General features: G+C 45.3%; 34 non-coding genes across 34 annotated transcripts; all 34 read right to left on the bottom strand.

The window, feature by feature from the left end:
• Positions 1-1439: 1439 nt before the first annotated feature.
• TRNAP-UGG (transfer RNA proline (anticodon UGG)) lies at positions 1440-1511 on the bottom strand. Its single transcript has one exon. It is a non-coding gene; the product is annotated as a tRNA-Pro (tRNA).
• Positions 1512-2080: 569 nt separating this feature from the next.
• TRNAP-UGG (transfer RNA proline (anticodon UGG)) lies at positions 2081-2152 on the bottom strand. The gene has a single exon. It is a non-coding gene; the product is annotated as a tRNA-Pro (tRNA).
• A 568-nt stretch (positions 2153-2720) lies between these two features.
• TRNAP-UGG (transfer RNA proline (anticodon UGG)) lies at positions 2721-2792 on the bottom strand. The gene has a single exon. It is a non-coding gene; the product is annotated as a tRNA-Pro (tRNA).
• Positions 2793-3039: 247 nt separating this feature from the next.
• Positions 3040-3111, bottom strand: TRNAP-UGG (transfer RNA proline (anticodon UGG)). The gene has a single exon. It is a non-coding gene; the product is annotated as a tRNA-Pro (tRNA).
• A 409-nt stretch (positions 3112-3520) lies between these two features.
• Positions 3521-3592, bottom strand: TRNAA-UGC (transfer RNA alanine (anticodon UGC)). The gene has a single exon. It is a non-coding gene; the product is annotated as a tRNA-Ala (tRNA).
• A 407-nt stretch (positions 3593-3999) lies between these two features.
• Positions 4000-4071, bottom strand: TRNAP-UGG (transfer RNA proline (anticodon UGG)). Its single transcript has one exon. It is a non-coding gene; the product is annotated as a tRNA-Pro (tRNA).
• Positions 4072-4319: 248 nt separating this feature from the next.
• TRNAP-CGG (transfer RNA proline (anticodon CGG)) lies at positions 4320-4391 on the bottom strand. Its single transcript has one exon. It is a non-coding gene; the product is annotated as a tRNA-Pro (tRNA).
• A 408-nt stretch (positions 4392-4799) lies between these two features.
• TRNAP-UGG (transfer RNA proline (anticodon UGG)) lies at positions 4800-4872 on the bottom strand. The gene has a single exon. It is a non-coding gene; the product is annotated as a tRNA-Pro (tRNA).
• Positions 4873-5440: 568 nt separating this feature from the next.
• Positions 5441-5512, bottom strand: TRNAP-UGG (transfer RNA proline (anticodon UGG)). Its single transcript has one exon. It is a non-coding gene; the product is annotated as a tRNA-Pro (tRNA).
• An 88-nt stretch (positions 5513-5600) lies between these two features.
• On the bottom strand, positions 5601-5672 carry TRNAP-UGG (transfer RNA proline (anticodon UGG)). The gene has a single exon. It is a non-coding gene; the product is annotated as a tRNA-Pro (tRNA).
• A 249-nt stretch (positions 5673-5921) lies between these two features.
• TRNAP-CGG (transfer RNA proline (anticodon CGG)) lies at positions 5922-5993 on the bottom strand. The gene has a single exon. It is a non-coding gene; the product is annotated as a tRNA-Pro (tRNA).
• A 408-nt stretch (positions 5994-6401) lies between these two features.
• Positions 6402-6473, bottom strand: TRNAP-UGG (transfer RNA proline (anticodon UGG)). The gene has a single exon. It is a non-coding gene; the product is annotated as a tRNA-Pro (tRNA).
• Positions 6474-7681: 1208 nt separating this feature from the next.
• TRNAP-UGG (transfer RNA proline (anticodon UGG)) lies at positions 7682-7753 on the bottom strand. Its single transcript has one exon. It is a non-coding gene; the product is annotated as a tRNA-Pro (tRNA).
• A 1048-nt stretch (positions 7754-8801) lies between these two features.
• On the bottom strand, positions 8802-8873 carry TRNAP-UGG (transfer RNA proline (anticodon UGG)). The gene has a single exon. It is a non-coding gene; the product is annotated as a tRNA-Pro (tRNA).
• A 1050-nt stretch (positions 8874-9923) lies between these two features.
• On the bottom strand, positions 9924-9995 carry TRNAP-UGG (transfer RNA proline (anticodon UGG)). Its single transcript has one exon. It is a non-coding gene; the product is annotated as a tRNA-Pro (tRNA).
• Positions 9996-10883: 888 nt separating this feature from the next.
• Positions 10884-10955, bottom strand: TRNAP-UGG (transfer RNA proline (anticodon UGG)). Its single transcript has one exon. It is a non-coding gene; the product is annotated as a tRNA-Pro (tRNA).
• A 410-nt stretch (positions 10956-11365) lies between these two features.
• On the bottom strand, positions 11366-11437 carry TRNAP-UGG (transfer RNA proline (anticodon UGG)). Its single transcript has one exon. It is a non-coding gene; the product is annotated as a tRNA-Pro (tRNA).
• A 729-nt stretch (positions 11438-12166) lies between these two features.
• Positions 12167-12238, bottom strand: TRNAP-UGG (transfer RNA proline (anticodon UGG)). The gene has a single exon. It is a non-coding gene; the product is annotated as a tRNA-Pro (tRNA).
• Positions 12239-12486: 248 nt separating this feature from the next.
• TRNAP-UGG (transfer RNA proline (anticodon UGG)) lies at positions 12487-12558 on the bottom strand. The gene has a single exon. It is a non-coding gene; the product is annotated as a tRNA-Pro (tRNA).
• Positions 12559-13286: 728 nt separating this feature from the next.
• On the bottom strand, positions 13287-13358 carry TRNAP-UGG (transfer RNA proline (anticodon UGG)). The gene has a single exon. It is a non-coding gene; the product is annotated as a tRNA-Pro (tRNA).
• A 569-nt stretch (positions 13359-13927) lies between these two features.
• On the bottom strand, positions 13928-13999 carry TRNAP-UGG (transfer RNA proline (anticodon UGG)). Its single transcript has one exon. It is a non-coding gene; the product is annotated as a tRNA-Pro (tRNA).
• A 409-nt stretch (positions 14000-14408) lies between these two features.
• On the bottom strand, positions 14409-14480 carry TRNAP-UGG (transfer RNA proline (anticodon UGG)). Its single transcript has one exon. It is a non-coding gene; the product is annotated as a tRNA-Pro (tRNA).
• Positions 14481-15369: 889 nt separating this feature from the next.
• On the bottom strand, positions 15370-15441 carry TRNAP-UGG (transfer RNA proline (anticodon UGG)). Its single transcript has one exon. It is a non-coding gene; the product is annotated as a tRNA-Pro (tRNA).
• Positions 15442-15850: 409 nt separating this feature from the next.
• On the bottom strand, positions 15851-15922 carry TRNAP-UGG (transfer RNA proline (anticodon UGG)). Its single transcript has one exon. It is a non-coding gene; the product is annotated as a tRNA-Pro (tRNA).
• A 728-nt stretch (positions 15923-16650) lies between these two features.
• TRNAP-UGG (transfer RNA proline (anticodon UGG)) lies at positions 16651-16722 on the bottom strand. Its single transcript has one exon. It is a non-coding gene; the product is annotated as a tRNA-Pro (tRNA).
• Positions 16723-16971: 249 nt separating this feature from the next.
• On the bottom strand, positions 16972-17043 carry TRNAP-UGG (transfer RNA proline (anticodon UGG)). The gene has a single exon. It is a non-coding gene; the product is annotated as a tRNA-Pro (tRNA).
• Positions 17044-17131: 88 nt separating this feature from the next.
• On the bottom strand, positions 17132-17203 carry TRNAP-UGG (transfer RNA proline (anticodon UGG)). The gene has a single exon. It is a non-coding gene; the product is annotated as a tRNA-Pro (tRNA).
• An 88-nt stretch (positions 17204-17291) lies between these two features.
• Positions 17292-17363, bottom strand: TRNAP-CGG (transfer RNA proline (anticodon CGG)). The gene has a single exon. It is a non-coding gene; the product is annotated as a tRNA-Pro (tRNA).
• A 568-nt stretch (positions 17364-17931) lies between these two features.
• Positions 17932-18003, bottom strand: TRNAP-UGG (transfer RNA proline (anticodon UGG)). Its single transcript has one exon. It is a non-coding gene; the product is annotated as a tRNA-Pro (tRNA).
• A 727-nt stretch (positions 18004-18730) lies between these two features.
• TRNAP-UGG (transfer RNA proline (anticodon UGG)) lies at positions 18731-18802 on the bottom strand. Its single transcript has one exon. It is a non-coding gene; the product is annotated as a tRNA-Pro (tRNA).
• Positions 18803-18890: 88 nt separating this feature from the next.
• On the bottom strand, positions 18891-18962 carry TRNAP-CGG (transfer RNA proline (anticodon CGG)). The gene has a single exon. It is a non-coding gene; the product is annotated as a tRNA-Pro (tRNA).
• A 568-nt stretch (positions 18963-19530) lies between these two features.
• Positions 19531-19602, bottom strand: TRNAP-UGG (transfer RNA proline (anticodon UGG)). Its single transcript has one exon. It is a non-coding gene; the product is annotated as a tRNA-Pro (tRNA).
• A 727-nt stretch (positions 19603-20329) lies between these two features.
• Positions 20330-20401, bottom strand: TRNAP-UGG (transfer RNA proline (anticodon UGG)). Its single transcript has one exon. It is a non-coding gene; the product is annotated as a tRNA-Pro (tRNA).
• Positions 20402-20489: 88 nt separating this feature from the next.
• TRNAP-CGG (transfer RNA proline (anticodon CGG)) lies at positions 20490-20561 on the bottom strand. Its single transcript has one exon. It is a non-coding gene; the product is annotated as a tRNA-Pro (tRNA).
• Between the last annotated feature and the right edge of the window lie 291 nt (positions 20562-20852).

Genomic DNA, 20852 nt, shown 5'->3' on the forward strand with positions numbered 1-20852 from the left:
GTCCCGGGTTCAAATCCCGGGCGGACTCGAGTTTTGGCAAAAGTAAATTAGTGACTATTTTAATGCAACTAACTACAGGGTAGGCCTATGAGTTGAGCATGTTTAGTAACACACATGGTCCGTTGGTCTAGGGGTATGATACTCGCTTTGGGTGCGAGTGGTCCCGGGTTCAAATCACGGACGGACGCGAGTATATGCAGAAGTAATTAAGTGACTATTTAAATGCAACTAACTACAGGGTAGGTCTATGAGTTGAGCATGTTTAGTTACACACATGGTTCGTTGGTCTAGGGCTATGACCCTCAATTTGGGTGCGAGTGGTCTCAGGTTCAAATCCCGGACGGACCCGCGTTTTTGCAGAAGTAATTAAGTGACTATTTAAATGCAACTAACTACAGGGTAGGTCTATGAGTTGAGCATGTTTAGTTACACACATGGTTCGTTGGTCTAGGGCTATGACACTCGCTTTGGGTGCGAGTGGTCTCGGGTTCAAATCCCGGATGAACCCGAGTTTTTGCAGAAGTAATTTAGTGACTATTTAAATGCAACTAACAACAAGGTAGGCCTATGAGTTGAGCAGGTTTAGTTACACACATGGTCCGTTGGTCTAGGGGTATGATACTCGCTTTGGGTGCGAGTGGTCCCGGGTTCAAATCCTGGATGAACTCGAGTTTTTGCAGAAGTAATTAAGAGACTATTTAAATGCAACTAACGACAAGGTAGGCCTATGAGTTTAGAATGTTTCAGTATTCTAAGGGAGCGGTAGCTCCCTTAGATAAGGCCTGATGACGGCTTTAATGTATAAGGAAGGTTTTTGGATTGGTTTTAACTTTTTTCGTATTAAGTTTATTGTTTCGTAATTTTTCTACTGAACTAAAATCCGGGCCCTTAATATGTGGTAAAAATTTCAAGATGATCCACCTAATAGTTTATTTTATAAAGCATAAAGTTTCTAAGGGTAGTTTTCATTTCCATAAAATTAATCACAGATTTTGGCGAAAAACTAGAGAATCTCCATAGAAATAACATGGGAAATTTTCCAAACTTACCCATTTTGTAACTACCCTTACAAAAATAACTATACGTTGGATAGATTTGAAAACGGTCTTAAATGAAAGCCCCATTTTTATAGTGGGCGCCAATTTTTGTTTCATTAAGAAAAACAAAGTTTAAGTATTGTTTTTAATAGTTTTAAGTATCTGCTCCGAATTACGTGGTTTACCTTTAAACTGTGGAACTTACGACTTTTTTGCTTGGGTTAAGTAATAAAGATAGTCATTCTAGGACTTACGTCATTTTACTGCGGATAATCGCACCCTAAGCGAGTATCATAGCCCTAGACCAACGAACCATGTGTGTATCTAAACATGCTCAACTCAGAGACCTACCCTGTAGTTAGTTGCATTTAAATAGTCACTTAATTACTTCTGCATATACTCGGGTCCGTCCGGGATTTAAACCCGGGACCACTCGCACCCAAAGCGAGTATCATACCCCTAGACCAACGGACCATGTGTGTAAACAAACCTGCTCAACTCATAGGCCTACCTTGTTGTTAGTTGCATTTAAATAGTCTCTTAATTACTTCTGCAAAAAATCGGGTTCATCCGGGATTTGAACCCGGGACCACTCGCAACCTGAGCGAGTATCATACCCCTAGACCAACGGACCATGTGTGTAACTAAACATGCTCAACTCATAGGCCTACCCTGTAGTTAGTTGCTTTTAAATAGTCAATAAATTGCTTCGGCAAAAACTCGGGTTCGTCCGGGATTTTATCTCGTGACCACTCACACCCAAAGCGTGTATCATACCCCTAGACCAACGGACCATGAATGATACTGAAACATTCTAAACTCATAGGCCTACCTTGTCGTTAGTTGCATTTAATTATTCACTAAATTACTTCTGCAAAAACTCGGGTCCGTCTGGGATTTGAACCCGGTACCACTCGCACCCTAAGCGAGTATCATAGCCCTAGACCAACGAACCATGTGTGTAACTAAACATGCTCAACTCAGAGACCTACCCTGTAGTTAGTTGCATTTAAATAGTCTCTTAATTACTTCTGCAAAAAATCGGGTTCATCCGGGATTTGAACCCGGGACCACTCGCACCCAAAGCGAGTATCATACCCCTAGACCAACGAACCATGTGTGTATCTAAACATGCTCAACTCAGAGACCTACCCTGTAGTTAGTTGCATTTAAATAGTCACTTAATTACTTCTGCATATACTCGGGTCCGTCCGGGATTTAAACCCGGGACCACTCGCACCCAAAGCGAGTATCATACCCCTAGACCATTGGACCATGTGTGTAAACAAACCTGCTTAACTCATAGGCCTACCTTGTTGTTAGTTGCATTTAAATAGCCTCTTAATTACTTCTGCAAAAAATCGGGTTCATCCGGGATTTGAACCCGGGACCACTCGCAACCTGAGCGAGTATCATACCCCTAGACCAACGGACCATGTGTGTAACTAAACATGCTCAACTCATAGGCCTACCCTGTAGTTAGTTGCTTTTAAATAGTCACTAAATTGCTTCGGCAAAAACTCGGGTTCGTCCGGGATTTTATCTCGTGACCACTCGCACCCAAATCGAGTGTCATAGCCCTAGACCAACGAACCATGTGTGTAACCAAACATGCTCAACTCATAGACCTTCCCTGTAGTTAGTTGCATTTAAATAGTCACTTAATTACTTCTGCATATACTCGGGTCCGTCCGGGATTTGAACCCGGGACCACTCGCACCCAAAGCGAGTATCATACCCCTAGACCAACGGACCATGTGTGTAACCCAACATGCTCAACTCATAGGCCTACCTTGTTGTTAGTTCATTTAAATAGTCACTAAATTATTTCTGCAAAAACTCCGGTCAATCCGGGATTTGAACCCGAGACCTCTCACACCCAAAGCGAGTGTCATAGCCCTAGACCAACGAACCATGTATGTAACTAAACATACTCAACTCATAGACCTACCCTGTAGTTAGTTGCATTTAAATAGTCACTTAATTACTTCTGCATGTACTCGGGTCCGTCCGGGATTTGAACCCGGGACCACTCGCACCCAAAGCGAGTATCATACCCCTAGACCAACGGACCATGTGTGTAACTAAACATGCTCAACTCATAGGCCTACCCTGTAGCTAGTTGCATTAAAATATTCACTAATTTACTTTTGCAAAAACTCGAGTCCGCCCGGGATTTGAACCCGGGACCACTCGCACCCAAAGCGAGTATCATGCCCCTAGACCAACGGACCATGTGTGTAACTAAACATGCTCAACTCATAGGCCTACCCTGTAGTAAGTTGCTTTTAAAAAGTCACTAAATTACTTCGGCAAAAAACTCGGGTTTGTCCGGGATTTTATCTCGGGACCACTCATACCCTAAGCGAGTATCATACCCCTAGACCAACGGACCATGTGTGTAACTAAACATGCTCAACTCATAGGCCTACCCTGTAGTTAGTTGCATTTAAATAGTCACTAAATTGCTTCTGCATAAACTTGGGTCCGTCCGGGATTTGAACCCGGGACCACTCGCACGCAAAGCGAGTATCATACCCCTAGACCAACGGACCATGTGTGTAACTAAACATGCTCAACTCATAGGTCTACCCGGTAGTTAGTTGCGTCTAAATAGTCACTAAATTACTTCTGCAAAAACTCGGGTTCGTCCGGGATTTTATCTCGTGACCACTCACACCTTAAGCGAGTATCATACCCCTAGACCAACGGACCATGCCTGTAACTAAATATGCTCAACTCATAGGCCTACCTTGTTGTTAGTTCATTTAAATAGTCACTAAATTACTTCTGCAAAAACTCGGGTCCGTCCGGGATTTGAACCCGAGACCACTCGCACCCAAAGCGAGTGTCATAGCCCTAGACCAACGAACCATGTGTGTAACTAAACATGCTCAACTCATAGACCTACCCTGTAGTTAGTTGCATTTAAATAGTCACTTAATTACTTCTGCATATACTTGGGTCCGTCCGGGATTTGAACCCGGGCCCACTCGCACCCAAAGCGAGTATCATACCCCTAGACCAACGGACCATGTGTGTAACTAAACATGCTCAACTCATAGGCCTACCCTGTAGTTATTTGCATTAAAATAGTCACTAATTTACTTTTGCAAAAACTCGGGTCCGTCCGGGATTTTATCTCGGGACCACTCACACCCTAAGCGAGTATTACACCCCTAGACCAACGGACCATGTGTGTAACTAAACATGCTCAACTCATAGGCCTACCCTGTAGTTAGTTGCTTTTAAATAGTCACTGAATTGCTTCTGCATAAACTCGGGTCCGTCCGGGATTTGAACCCGGGGCCACTCACACCCGAAGCGTGTATCATACCCCTAGACCAACGGACCACGAATGATACGGAAACATGCTCAACTCATAGGTCTACCCGGTAGTTAGTTGCGTCTAAATAGTCACTAAATTACTTCTGCAAAAACTCGGGTTCGTCCGGGATTTTATATCGTGGCCACTCACACCTTAAGCGAGTATCATACCCCTAGACCAACGGACCATGCCTGTAACTAAATATGCTCAACTCATAGACCTACCCTGTAGTTAGTTGCATTTAAATAGTCACTAAATTTCTTCTGCAAAAACTCGGGTCCGTCCGGGATTTGAACCCGAGACCACTCGCACCCAAAGCGAGTGTCATAGCCCTAGGCCAACGAACCATGTGTGTAACTAAACATGCTCAACTCATAGACCTACCCTGTAGTTGGTTGCATTTAAATAGTCACTAAATTGCTTCTGCATAAACTCGTGTCCGTCCGGGATTTGAACCCGGGACCACTCGCACCCAAAGCGAGTATCATACCCCTAGACCAACGGACCATGTGTGTAACTAAACATGCTCAACTCATAGGCCTACCCTGTAGTAAGTTGCTTTTAAATAGTCACTAAATTACTTCGGCAAAAAACTCGGGTCCGTCCGGGATTTTATCTCGGGACCACTCACACCCTAAGCGAGTATCATACCCCTAGACCAACGGACCATGTGTGTAATTAAACATGCTCAACTCATAGGTCTACCCGGTAGTTAGTTGCGTTTAAATAGTCACTAAATTACTTCTGCAAAAACTCGGGTTCGTCCGGGATTTTATCTCGTGACCACTCATACCTTAAGCGAGTATCATACCCCTAGACCAACGGACCATGCCTGTAACTAAATATGCTCAACTCATAGGCCTACCTTGTTGTTAGTTCATTTAAATAGTCACTAAATTACTTCTGCAAAAACTCGGGTCCGTCCGGGATTTGAACCCGAGACCACTCGCACCCAAAGCGAGTGTCATAGCCCTAGACCAACGAACCATGTGTGTAACTAAACATGCTCAACTCATAGACCTACCCTGTAGTTAGTTGCATTTAAATAGTCACTAATTTACTTTTGCAAAAACTCGGGTCCGTCCGGGATTTGAACCCGGGACCACTCGCACCCAAAGCGAGTATCATACCCCTAGACCAACGGACCATGTGTGTAACTAAACATGCTCAACTCATAGGCCTACCCTGTAGTTAGTTGCAATAAAATAGTCACTAATTTACTTTTGCAAAAACTCGGGTCCGTCCGGGATTTGAACCCGGGACCACTCGCACCCAAAGCGAGTATCATACCCCTAGACCAACGGACCATGTGTGTAACTAAACATGCTCAACTCATAGGCCTACCCTGTAGTTAGTTGCTTTTAAATAGTCACTAAATTACTTCGGCAAAAAACTCTGGTCCGTCCGGGATTTTATCTCGGGACCACTCACACCCTAAGCGAGTATCACACCCCTAGACCAACGGACCATGTGTGTAACTAAACATGCTCAACTCATAGGCCTACCTTGTAGTTAGTTGCTTTTAAATAGTCACTGAATTGCTTCTGCATAAACTCGGGTCCGTCCGGGATTTGAACCCGGGGCCACTCACACCCGAAGCGTGTATCATACCCCTAGACCAACGGACCACGAATGATACTGAAACATGCTCAACTCATAGGTCTACCCGGTAGTTAGTTGCGTTTAAATAGTCACTAAATTACTTCTGCAAAAACTCGGGTTCGTCCGGGATTTTATCTCGTGACCACTCACACTTTAAGCGAGTATCATACCCCTAGACCAACGGACCATGCCTGTAACTAAATATGCTCAACTCATAGGCCTACCTTGTTGTTAGTTCATTTCAATAGTCACTAAATTACTTCTGCAAAAACTCGGGTCCGTCCGGGATTTGAACCCGAGACCACTCGCACCCAAAGCGAGTGTCATAGTCCTAGACCAACGAACCATGTGTGTAACTAAACATGCTCAACCCATAGACCTACCCTGTACTTAGTTGCATTTAAATAGTCACTTAATTACTTCTGCATATACTAGGGTCCGTCCGGGATTTGAACCCGGGCCCACTCGCACCCAAAGCGAGTATCATACCCCTAGACCAACGGACCATGTGTGTAACTAAACATGCTCAACTCATAGGCCTACCCTGTAGTTAGTTGCATTAAAATAGTCACTAATTTACTTTTGCAAAAACTCGGGTCCGTCCGGGATTTTATCACGGGACCACTCACACCCTAAGCGAGTATTACACCCCTAGACCAACGGACCATGTGTGTAACTAAACATGCTCAACTCATAGGCCTACCCGGTAGTTAGTTGCCTTTAAATAGTCACTAAATTACTTCTGCAAAAACTCGGGTTCGTCCGGGATTTTATCTCGTGACCACTCACACCCTAAGCGAGTATCATACCCCTAGACCAACGGACCATGCCTGTAACTAAATATGCTCAACTCATAGGCCTACCTTGTTGTTAGTTCATTTAAATAGTCACTAAATTACTTCTGCAAAAACTCGGGTCCGTCCGGGATTTGAACCCGAGACCACTCGCACCCAAAGCGAGTGTCATAGCCCTAGACCAACGAACCATGTGTGTAACTAATTATGCTCAACTCATAGACCTACCCTGTAGTTAGTTGCATTTAAATAGTCACTTAATTACTTCTGCAAAAACGCGGGTCCGTCCGGGATTTGAACCTGAGACCACTCGCACCCAAATTGAGGGTCATAGCCCTAGACCAACGAACCATGTGTGTAACTAAACATGCTCAACTCATAGACCTACCCTGTAGTTAGTTGCATTTACATAGTCACTTAATTACTTCTGCATCTACTCGCGTCCGTCCGTGATTTGAACCCGGGACCACTCGCACCCAAAGCGAGTATCATACCCCTAGACCAACGGACCATGTGTGTAACTAAACATGCTCAACTCATAGGCCTACCCTGTAGTTAGTTGCATTAAAATAGTCACTAATTTACTTTTGCAAAAACTCGAGTCCGCCCGGGATTTGAACCCGGGACCACTCGCACCCAAAGCGAGTATCATACCCCTAGACCAACGGACCATGTGTGCAACTAAACATGCTCAACTCATAGGCCTACCCTGTAGTAAGTTGCTTTTAAAAAGTAACTAAATTACTTCGGCAAAAAACTCGGGTCCGTCCGGGATTTTATCTCGGGACCACTCACACCCTAAGCGAGTATCATACCCCTAGACCAACGGACCATGTGTGTAACTAAACAGGCTCAACTCATAGGCCTACCCTGTAGTTGGTTGCATTTAAATAGTCACTAAATTGCTTCTGCATAAACTCGGGTCCGTCCGGGATTTGAACCCGGGACCACTCGCACCCAAAGCGAGTATCATACCCCTAGACCAACGGACCATGTGTGTAACTAAACATGCTCAACTCATAGGCCTACCCTGTAGCTAGTTGCATTAAAATAGTCACTAATTTACTTTTGCAAAAACTCGGGTCCGTCCGGGATTTTATCTCGGGACCACTCACACCCTAAGCGAGTATCATACCCCTAGACCAACGGACCATGTGTGTAACTAAACATGCTCAACTCATAGGCCTACCCTGTAGTTAGTTGCATTTAAATAGTCACTTAATTACTTCTGCAAAAACGCGGGTCCGTCCGGGATATGAACCCGAGACCACTCGCACCCAAAGCGAGTGTCATAGCCCTAGACCAACGAACCATGTATGTAACTAAATATGCTCAACTCATAGGCCTACCTTGTTGTTAGTTCATTTAAATAGTCACTAAATTTCTTCTGCAAAAACTCGGGTCCGTCCGGGATTTGAGCCCGAGACCACTCGCACCCAAAGCGAGTGTCATAGCCCTAGACCAACGAACCATGTGTGTAACTAAACATGCTCAACTCATAGACCTACCCTGTAGTTAGTTGCATTTAAATAGTCACTTAATTACTTCTGCAAAAACGCGGGTCCGTCCGGGATTTGAACCCGAGACCACTCGCACCCAAATTGAGGGTCATAGCCCTAGACCAACGGACCATGTGTGTAACCAAACATGCTCAACTTATAGGCCTACCCTGTAGCTAGTTGCATTAAAATAGTCACTAATTTACTTTTGCAAAAACTCGAGTCCGTCCGGGATTTGAATCCGGGACCACTCGCACCCACAGCGAGTATCATACCCCTAGACCAACGGACCATGTGTGTAACTAAACATGCTCAACTCATAGGCCTACCCTGTAGTTAGTTGCTTTTAAAAAGTCACTAAATTACTTCGGCAAAAAACTCGGGTCCGTCCGGGATTTTATCTCGGGACCACTCACACCCTAAGTGAGTATCATACCCCTAGACCAACGGACCATGTGTGTAACTAAACATGCTCAACTCATAGGCCTACCCTGTAGTTGGTTGCATTTAAATAGTCACTAAATTGCTTCTGCATAAACTCGGGTCCGTCCGGGATTTGAACCCGGGACCACTCGCAACCAAAGCGAGTATCATACCCCTAGACCAACGGACCATGTGTGTAACTAAACATGCTCAACTCATAGGCCTACCCTGTAGTAAGTTGCTTTTAAATAGTCACTAAATTACTTCGGCAAAAAACTCGGGTCCGTCCGGGATTTTATCTCGGGACCACTCACACCCTAAGCGAGTATCATACCCCTACACCAACGGACCATGTGTGTAACTAAACATGCTCAACTCATAGGTCTACCCGGTAGTTAGTTGCGTTTAAATAGTCACTAAATTACTTCTGCAAAAACTCGGGTTCGTCCGGGATTTTATCTCGTGACCACTCACACCTTAAGCGAGTATCATACCCCTAGACCAACGGACCATGCCTGTAACTAAATATGCTCAACTCATAGGCCTACCTTGTTGTTAGTTCATTTAAATAGTCACTAAATTACTTCTGCAAAAACTCGGGTCCGTCCGGGATTTGAACCCGAGACCACTCGCACCCAAATTGAGGGTCATAGCCCTAGACCAACGAACTGTGTGTGTAACTAAACAGGCTCAACTCATAGGCCTACCCTGTAGTTAGTTGCATTAAAATAGTCACTAATTTACTTTTGCAAAAACTCGAGTCCGCCCGGGATTTGAACCTGGGACCACTCGCACCCAAAGCGAGTATCATACCCCTAGACCAACGGACCATGTGTGTAACTAAACATGCTCAACTCATAGGCCTACCCTGTAGTAAATTGCTTTTAAAAAGTCACTAAATTACTTCGGCAAAAAACTCGGGTCCGTCCGGGATTTTATCTCGGGACCACTCACACCCTAAGCGAGTATCATACCCCTAGACCAACGGACCATTTGTGTAACTAAACATGCTCAACTCATAGGCCTACCCTGTAGTAAGTTGCTTTTAAAAAGTAACTAAATTACTTCGGCAAAAAACTCGGGTCCGTCCGGGATTTTATCTCGGGACCACTCACACCCTAAGCGAGTATCATACCCCTAGACCAACGGACCATGTGTGTAACTAAACAGGCTCAACTCATAGGCCTACCCTGTAGTTGGTTGCATTTAAATAGTCACTAAATTGCTTCTGCATAAACTCGGGTCCGTCCGGGATTTGAACCCGGGACCACTCGCACCCAAAGCGAGTATCATACCCCTAGACCAACGGACCATGTGTGTAACTAAACATGCTCAACTCATAGGCCTACCCTGTAGTTAGTTGCATTTAAATAGTCACTTAATTACTTCTGCAAAAACGCGGGTCCGTCCGGGATATGAACCCGAGACCACTCGCACCCAAAGCGAGTGTCATAGCCCTAGACCAACGAACCATGTATGTAACTAAATATGCTCAACTCATAGGCCTACCTTGTTGTTAGTTCATTTAAATAGTCACTAAATTTCTTCTGCAAAAACTCGGGTCCGTCCGGGATTTGAGCCCGAGACCACTCGCACCCAAAGCGAGTGTCATAGCCCTAGACCAACGAACCATGTGTGTAACTAAACATGCTCAACTCATAGACCTACCCTGTAGTTAGTTGCATTTAAATAGTCACTTAATTACTTCTGCAAAAACGCGGGTCCGTCCGGGATTTTAATCCGAGACCACTCGCACCCAAATTGAGGGTCATAGCCCTAGACCAACGAACTATGTGTGTAACTAAACATGCTCAACTCATAGACCTACCCTGTAGTTAGTTGCATTTAAATAGTCACTTAATTACTCCTGCATCTACTCGCGTCCGTCCGTGATTTGAACCCGGGACCACTCGCACCCAAAGCGAGTATCAAACGCCTAGACCAACGGACCATGTGTGTAACTAAACATGCTCAACTCATAGGCCTACCCTGTAGTAAGTTGCTTTTAAAAAGTAACTAAATTACTTCGGCAAAAAACTCGGGTCCGTCCGGGATTTTATCTCGGGACCACTCACACCCTAAGCGAGTATCATACCCCTAGACCAACGGACCATGTGTGTAACTAAACAGGCTCAACTCATAGGCCTACCCTGTAGTTGGTTGCATTTAAATAGTCACTAAATTGCTTCTGCATAAACTCGGGTCCGTCCGGGATTTGAACCCGGGACCACTCGCACCCAAAGCGAGTATCATACCCCTAGACCAACGGACCATGTGTGTATCTAAACATGCTCAACTCATAGGCCTACCCTGTAGTAAATTGCTTTTAAAAAGTCACTAAATTACTTCGGCAAAAAACTCGGGTCCGTCCGGGATTTTATCTCGGGACCACTCACACCCTAAGCGAGTATCATACCCCTAGACCAACGGACCATTTGTGTAACTAAACATGCTCAACTCATAGGCCTACCCTGTAGTAAGTTGCTTTTAAAAAGTAACTAAATTACTTCGGCAAAAAACTCGGGTCCGTCCGGGATTTTATCTCGGGACCACTCACACCCTAAGCGAGTATCATACCCCTAGACCAACGGACCATGTGTGTAACTAAACAGGCTCAACTCATAGGCCTACCCTGTAGTTGGTTGCATTTAAATAGTCACTAAATTGCTTCTGCATAAACTCGGGTCCGTCCGGGATTTGAACCCGGGACCACTCGCACCCAAAGCGAGTATCATACCCCTAGACCAACGGACCATGTGTGTAACTAAACATGCTCAACTCATAGGCCTACCCTGTAGCTAGTTGCATTAAAATAGTCACTAATTTACTTTTGCAAAAACTCGGGTCCGTCCGGGATTTTATCTCGGGACCACTCACATCCTAAGCGAGTATCATACCCCTAGACCAACGGACCATGTGTGTAACTAAACATGCTCAACTCATAGGCCTACCCTGTAGTTAGTTGCATTTAAATCGTCACTTAATTACTTCTGCAAAAACGCGGGTCCGTCCGGGATATGAACCCGAGACCACTCGCACCCAAAGCGAGTGTCATAGCCCTAGACCAACGAACTATGTGTGTAACTAAACAGGCTCAACTCATAGGCCTACCCTGTAGTTAGTTGCATTAAAATAGTCACTAATTTACTTTTGCAAAAACTCGAGTTCGCCCGGGATTTGAACCTGGGACCACTCGCACCCAAAGCGAGTATCACACCCCTAGACCAACGGACCATGTGTGTAACTAAACATGCTCAACTCATAGGCCTACCCTGTAGTAAGCTGCTTTTAAAAAGTCACTAAATTACTTCGGCAAAAAACTCGGGTCCGTCCGGGATTTTATCTCGGGACCACTCACACCCTAAGCGAGTATCATACCCCTAGACCAACGGACCATGTGAGTAACTAAACATGCTCAACTCATAGGCCTACCCTGTATTTGGTTGCATTTAAATAGTCACTAAATTGCTTCTGCATAAACTCGGGTCCGTCCGGGATTTGAACCCGGGACCACTCGCACCCAAAGCGAGTATCATACCCCTAGACCAACGGACCATGTGTGTAACCAAACATGCTCAACTTATAGGCCTACCCTGTAGCTAGTTGCATTAAAATAGTCACTAATTTACTTTTGCAAAAACTCGAGTCCGTCCGGGATTTGAACCCGGGACCACTCGCACCCACAGCGAGTATCATACCCCTAGACCAACGGACCATGTGTGTAACTAAACATGCTCAACTCATAGGCCTACCCTGTAGTTGGTTGCATTTAAATAGTCACTAAATTGCTTCTGCATAAACTCGGGTCCGTCCGGGATTTGAACCCGGGACCACTCGCACCCAAAGCGAGTATCATACCCCTAGACCAACGGACCATGTGTGTAACTAAACATGCTCAACTCATAGGCCTACCCTGTAGCTAGTTGCATTAAAATAGTCACTAATTTACTTTTGCAAAAACTCGGGTCCGTCCGGGATTTGAGCCCGAGACCACTCGCACCCAAAGCGAGTGTCATAGCCCTAGACCAACGAACCATGTGTGTAACTAAACATGCTCAACTCATAGACCTACCCTGTAGTTAGTTGCATTTAAATAGTCACTTAATTACTTCTGCAAAAACGCGGGTCCGTCCGGGATTTTAATCCGAGACCACTCGCACCCAAATTGAGGGTCATAGCCCTAGACCAACGAACTATGTGTGTAACTAAACATGCTCAACTCATAGACCTACCCTGTAGTTAGTTGCATTTAAATAGTCACTTAATTACTCCTGCATCTACTCGCGTCCGTCCGTGATTTGAACCCGGGACCACTCGCACCCAAAGCGAGTATCAAACGCCTAGACCAACGGACCATGTGTGTAACTAAACATGCTCAACTCATAGGCCTACCCTGTAGTTAGTTGCATTAAAATAGTCACTAATTTACTTTTGCAAAAACTCGAGTCCGCCCGGGATCTGAACCCGGGACCACTCGCACCCAAAGCGAGTATCATACCCCTAGACCAACGGACCATGTGTGTAACTAAACAGGCTCAACTCATAGGCCTACCCTGTAGTTGGTTGCATTTAAATAGTCACTAAATTGCTTCTGCATAAACTCGGGTCCGTCCGGGATTTGAACCCGGGACCACTCGCACCCAAAGCGAGTATCATACCCCTAGACCAACGGACCATGTGTGTAACTAAACTTGCTCAACTCATAGGCCTACCCTGTAGCTAGTTGCATTAAAATAGTCACTAATTTACTTTTGCAAAAACTCGGGTCCGTCCGGGATTTTATCTCGGGACCACTCACACCCTAAGCGAGTATCATACCCCTAGACCAACGGACCATGTGTGTAACTAAACATGCTCAACTCATAGGCCTACCCTGTAGTTAGTTGCATTTAAATAGTCACTTAATTACTTCTGCAAAAACGCGGGTCCGTCCGGGATTTGAACCCGAGACCACTCGCACCCAAATTGAGGGTCATAGCCCTAGACCAACGAACTATGTGTGTAACTAAACAGGCTCAACTCATAGGCCTACCCTGTAGTTAGTTGCATTAAAATAGTCACTAAATTACTTCGGCAAAAAACTCGGGTCCGTCCGGGATTTTATCTCGGGACCACTCACACCCTAAGCGAGTATCATACCCCTAGACCAACGGACCATGTGAGTAACTAAACATGCTCAACTCATAGGCCTACCCTGTATTTGGTTGCATTTAAATAGTCACTAAATTGCTTCTGCATAAACTCGGGTCCGTCCGGGATTTGAACCCGGGACCACTCGCACCCAAAGCGAGTATCATACCCCTAGACCAACGGACCATGTGTGTAACCAAACATGCTCAACTTATAGGCCTACCCTGTAGCTAGTTGCATTAAAATAGTCACTAATTTACTTTTGCAAAAACTCGAGTCCGTCCGGGATTTGAACCCGGGACCACTCGCACCCACAGCGAGTATCATACCCCTAGACCAACGGACCATGTGTGTAACTAAACATGCTCAACTCATAGGCCTACCCTGTAGTTAGTTGCTTTTAAAAAGTCACTAAATTACTTCGGCAAAAAACTCGGGTCCGTCCGGGATTTTATCTCGGGACCACTCACACCCTAAGTGAGTATCATACCCCTAGACCAACGGACCATGTGTGTAACTAAACATGCTCAACTCATAGGCCTACCCTGTAGTTGGTTGCATTTAAATAGTCACTAAATTGCTTCTGCATAAACTCGGGTCCGTCCGGGATTTGAACCCGGGACCACTCGCAACCAAAGCGAGTATCATACCCCTAGACCAACGGACCATGTGTGTAACTAAACATGCTCAACTCATAGGCCTACCCTGTAGTAAGTTGCTTTTAAATAGTCACTAAATTACTTCGGCAAAAAACTCGGGTCCGTCCGGGATTTTATCTCGGGACCACTCACACCCTAAGCGAGTATCATACCCCTACACCAACGGACCATGTGTGTAACTAAACATGCTCAACTCATAGGTCTACCCGGTAGTTAGTTGCGTTTAAATAGTCACTAAATTACTTCTGCAAAAACTCGGGTTCGTCCGGGATTTTATCTCGTGACCACTCACACCTTAAGCGAGTATCATACCCCTAGACCAACGGACCATGCCTGTAACTAAATATGCTCAACTCATAGGCCTACCTTGTTGTTAGTTCATTTAAATAGTCACTAAATTACTTCTGCAAAAACTCGGGTCCGTCCGGGATTTGAACCCGAGACCACTCGCACCCAAATTGAGGGTCATAGCCCTAGACCAACGAACTATGTGTGTAACTAAACAGGCTCAACTCATAGGCCTACCCTGTAGTTAGTTGCATTAAAATAGTCACTAATTTACTTTTGCAAAAACTCGAGTCCGCCCGGGATTTGAACCTGGGACCACTCGCACCCAAAGCGAGTATCATACCCCTAGACCAACGGACCATGTGTGTAACTAAACATGCTCAACTCATAGGCCTACCCTGTAGTAAGTTGCTTTTAAAAAGTCACTAAATTACTTCGGCAAAAAACTCGGGTCCGTCCGGGATTTTATCTCGGGACCACTCACACCCTAAGCGAGTATCATACCCCTAGACCAACGGACCATGTGAGTAACTAAACATGCTCAACTCATAGGCCTACCCTGTATTTGGTTGCATTTAAATAGTCACTAAATTGCTTCTGCATAAACTCGGGTCCGTCCGGGATTTGAACCCGGGACCACTCGCACCCAAAGCGAGTATCATACCCCTAGACCAACGGACCATGTGTGTAACCAAACATGCTCAACTTATAGGCCTACCCTGTAGCTAGTTGCATTAAAATAGTCACTAATTTACTTTTGCAAAAACTCGAGTCCGTCCGGGATTTGAACCCGGGACCACTCGCACCCACAGCGAGTATCATACCCCTAGACCAACGGACCATGTGTGTAACTAAACATGCTCAACTCATAGGCCTACCCTGTAGTTAGTTGCTTTTAAAAAGTCACTAAATTACTTCGGCAAAAAACTCGGGTCCGTCCGGGATTTTATCTCGGGACCACTCACACCCTAAGTGAGTATCATACCCCTAGACCAACGGACCATGTGTGTAACTAAACATGCTCAACTCATAGGCCTACCCTGTAGTTGGTTGCATTTAAATAGTCACTAAATTGATTCTGCATAAACTCGGGTCCGTCCGGGATTTGAACCCGGGACCACTCGCAACCAAAGCGAGTATCATACCCCTAGACCAACGGACCATGTGTGTAACTAAACATGCTCAACTCATAGGCCTACCCTGTAGTAAGTTGCTTTTAAATAGTCACTAAATTACTTCGGCAAAAAACTCGGGTCCGTCCGGGATTTTATCTCGGGACCACTCACACCCTAAGCGAGTATCATACCCCTACACCAACGGACCATGTGTGTAACTAAACATGCTCAACTCATAGGTCTACCCGGTAGTTAGTTGCGTTTAAATAGTCACTAAATTACTTCTGCAAAAACTCGGGTTCGTCCGGGATTTTATCTCGTGACCACTCACACCTTAAGCGAGTATCATACCCCTAGACCAACGGACCATGCCTGTAACTAAATATGCTCAACTCATAGGCCTACCTTGTTGTTAGTTCATTTAAATAGTCACTAAATTACTTCTGCAAAAACTCGGGTCCGTCCGGGATTTGAACCCGAGACCACTCGCACCCAAAGCGAGTGTTATAGCCCTAGACCAACGAACCATGTGTGTTACTAAAAATGCTCAACTCATAGACCTACCCTGTAGTTAGTTGCATTTAAATAGTCACTTATTTACTTCTGCATATACTCGGGTCCGTCCGGGATTTGAACCCGGTACCACTCGCACCCAAAGCGAGTATCATACCCCTAGACCAACGAACCATGTGTGTAACTAAACATGCTCAACTCATAGGCCTACCCTGTAGTTAGTTGCATTAAAATAGTCACTAATTTACTTTTGCAAAAACTCGAGTCCGTCCGGGATTTGAACCCGGGACCACTCGCACCCAAAGCGAGTATCATACCCCTAGACCAACGGACCATGTGTGTAACTAAACATGCTCAACTCATAGGCCTATCCTGTAGTAAGTTGCTTTTAAATAGTCACTAAATTACTTCGGCAAAAAACTCGGGTCCGTCCGGGATTTTATCTCGGGACCACTCACACCCTAAGCGAGTATCACACCCCTAGACCAATGGACCATGTGTGTAACTAAACATGCTCAACTCATAGGCCTACCCTGTAGTTAGTTGCTTTTAAATAGTCACTGAATTGCTTCTGCATAAGCTCCGGTCCGTCCGGGATTTGAACCCGGGGCCACTCGCACCCAAAGCGAGTGTCATAGCCCTAGACCAACGAACCATGTGTGTAAGTAAACATGCTCAACTCATAGACCTACCCTGTAGTTAGTTGCATTTAAATAGTCACTTAATTACTTCTGCATATACTCGGGTCCGTCCGGGATTTGAACCCGGGACCACTCGCACCCAAAGCGAGTATCATACCCCTAGACCAACGGACCATGTGCGTAACTAAACATGCTCAACTCATAGGCCTACCCTGTAGTTAGTTGCTTTTAAATAGTCACTGAATTGCTTCTGCATAAACTCGGGTCCGTCCGGGATTTGAACCCGGGGCCACTCACACCCGAAGCGTGTATCATACCCCTAGACCAACGGACCACGAATGATACTGAAACATGCTCAACTCATAGGTCTACCCGGTAGTTAGTTGCGTTTAAATAGTCACTAAATTACTTCTGCAAAAACTCGGGTTCGTCCGGGATTTTATCTCGTGACCACTCACACCCTAAGCGAGTATCATACCCCTAGACCAACGGACCATTCCTGTAACTAAATATGCTCAACTCATAGGCCTACCTTGTTGTTAGTTCATTTAAATTGTCACTAAATTACTTCTGCAAAAACTCGGGTCCATCCGGGATTTGAACCCGAGACCACTGGCACCCAAAGCGAGTATCATACTTCTAGACCAACGGACCATGTGTGTAACTCAACATGCTCAACTCATAGGCCTACCCTGTAGTTAGTTGCATTAAAATAGTCACTAATTTACTTTTGCAAAAACTCGTGTCCGTCCGGGATTTGAACCCGGGACCACTCGCACCCAAAGCAAGTATCATACCCCTAGACCAACGGACCATGTGTGTAACTAAACATGCTCAACTCATAGGCCTACCCTGTAGTTAGTTGCATTTAAATAGTCACTAAATTACTTCTGCAAAAATTCGGGTCCGTCCGGGATTTGAACCCGGGACCACTCGCACCCAAAGCGAGTATCATACCCCTAGACCAACGGACCATGCGTGTAAATAAACATGCTCAACTCATAGGCCTACCTTGTTGTTAGTTCATTTAAATAGTCACTAAATTACTTCTGCAAAAACTCGGGTCCATCCGGGATTTGAACCCGAGACCACTGGCACCCAAAGCGAGTATCATACTTCTAGACCAACGGACCATGTGTGTAAGTCAACATGCTCAACTCATAGGCCTACCCTGTAGTTAGTTGCATTAAAATAGTCACTAATTTACTTTTGCAAAAACTCGAGTCCGTCCGGGATTTGAACCCGGGACCACTCGCACCCAAAGCAAGTATCATACCCCTAGACCAACGGACCATGTGTGTAACTAAACATGCTCAACTCATAGGCCTACCCTGTAGTTAGTTGCATTTAAATAGTCACTAAATTACTTCTGCAAAAATTCGGGTCCGTCCGGGATTTGAACCCGAGACCACTCGCACCCAAAGCGAGTGTCAAAGCCCTAGACCAACGAACCATGTGTGTAACTAAACATGCTCAACTCATAGGCCTACCCTGTAGTTAGTTGCATTTAAATAGTCACTAAATTACTTCTGCAAAAATTCGGGTCCGTCCGGGATTTGAACCCGAGACCACTCGCACCCAAAGCGAGTGTCATAGCCCTAGACCAACGAACCATGTGTGTAAGTAAACATGCTCAACTCATAGACCTACCCTGTAGTTACTTGCATTTAAATAGTCACTTAATTACTTCTGCATATACTCGGGTCCGTCCGGGATTTGAACCCGGGACCACTCGCACCCAAAGCGAGTATCATACCCCTAGACCAACGGACCATGTGCGTAACTAAACATGCTCAACTCATAGGCCTACCCTGTAGTTAGTTGCTTTTAAATAGTCACTGAATTGCTTCTGCATAAACTCGGGTCCGTCCGGGATTTGAACCCGGGGCCACTCACACCCGAAGCGTGTATCATACCCCTAGACCAACGGACCACGAATGATACTGAAACATGCTCAACTCATAGGTCTACCCGGTAGTTAGTTGCGTTTAAATAGTCACTAAATTACTTCTGCAAAAACTCGGGTTCGTCCGGGATTTTATCTCGTGACCACTCACACCCTAAGCGAGTATCATACCCCTAGACCAACGGACCATTCCTGTAACTAAATATGCTCAACTCATAGGCCTACCTTGTTGTTAGTTCATTTAAATTGTCACTAAATTACTTCTGCAAAAACTCGGGTCCATCCGGGATTTGAACCCGAGACCACTGGCACCCAAAGCGAGTATCATACTTCTAGACCAACGGACCATGTGCTAAACTCAACATGCTCAACTCATAGGCCTACCCTGTAGTTAGTTGCATTAAAATAGTCACTAATTTACTTTTGCAAAAACTCGAGTCCGTCCGGGATTTGAACCCGGGACCACTCGCACCCAAAGCAAGTATCATACCCCTAGACCAACGGACCATGTGTGTAACTAAACATGCTCAACTCATAGGCCTACCCTGTAGTTAGTTGCATTTAAATAGTCACTAAATTACTTCTGCAAAAATTCGGGTCCGTCCGGGATTTGAACCCGGGACCACTCGCACCCAAAGCGAGTATCATACCCCTAGACCAACGGACCATGCGTGTAAATAAACATGCTCAACTCATAGGCCTACCTTGTTGTTAGTTCATTTAAATAGTCACTAAATTACTTCTGCAAAAACTCGGGTCCATCCGGGATTTGAACCCGAGACCACTGGCACCCAAAGCGAGTATCATACTTCTAGACCAACGGACCATGTGTGTAACTCAACATGCTCAACTCATAGGCCTACCCTGTAGTTAGTTGCATTAAAATAGTCACTAATTTACTTTTGCAAAAACTCGAGTCCGTCCGGGATTTGAACCCGGGACCACTCGCACCCAAAGCAAGTATCATACCCCTAGACCAACGGACCATGTGTGTAACTAAACATGCTCAACTCATAGGCCTACCCTGTAGTTAGTTGCATTTAAATAGTCACTAAATTACTTCTGCAAAAATTCGGGTCCGTCCGGGATTTGAACCCGAGACCACTCGCACCCAAAGCGAGTGTCAAAGCCCTAGACCAACGAACCATGTGTGTAACTAAACATGCTCAACTCATAGGCCTACCCTGTAGTTAGTTGCATTTAAATAGTCACTAAATTACTTCTGCAAAAATTCGGGTCCGTCCGGGATTTGAACCCGAGACCACTCGCACCCAAAGCGAGTGTCATAGCCCTAGACCAACGAACCATGTGTGTAAGCAAACATGCTCAACTCATAGACCTACCCTGTAGTTAGTTGCATTTAAATAGTCACTTAATTATTTCTGCATATACTCGGGTCCGTCCGGGATTTGAACCCGGGACCACTCGCACCCAAAGCGAGTATCATACCCCTAGACCAACGGACCATGTGCGTAACTAAACATGCTCAACTCATAGGCCTACCCTGTAGTTAGTTGCTTTTAAATAGTCACTGAATTGCTTCTGCATAAACTCGGGTCCGTCCGGGATTTGAACCCGGGGCCACTCACACCCGAAGCGTGTATCATACCCCTAGACCAACGGACCACGAATGATACTGAAACATGCTCAACTCATAGGTCTACCCGGTAGTTAGTTGCGTTTAAATAGTCACTAAATTACTTCTGCAAAAACTCGGGTTCGTCCGGGATTTTATCTCGTGACCACTCACACCCTAAGCGAGTATCATACCCCTAGACCAACGAACCATTCCTGTAACTAAATATGCTCAACTCATAGGCCTACCTTGTTGTTAGTTCATTTAAATTGTCACTAAATTACTTCTGCAAAAACTCGGGTCCGTCCGGGATTTGAACCCGAGACCACTCGCACCCAAAG

Source organism: Phalangium opilio, unplaced genomic scaffold (genome assembly GCF_054372755.1).
Source record: "Phalangium opilio isolate 3A_F unplaced genomic scaffold, DU_Popi_V2 ptg000093l_1, whole genome shotgun sequence".
In the NCBI taxonomy this organism is placed as follows: domain Eukaryota; kingdom Metazoa; phylum Arthropoda; class Arachnida; order Opiliones; family Phalangiidae; genus Phalangium; species Phalangium opilio.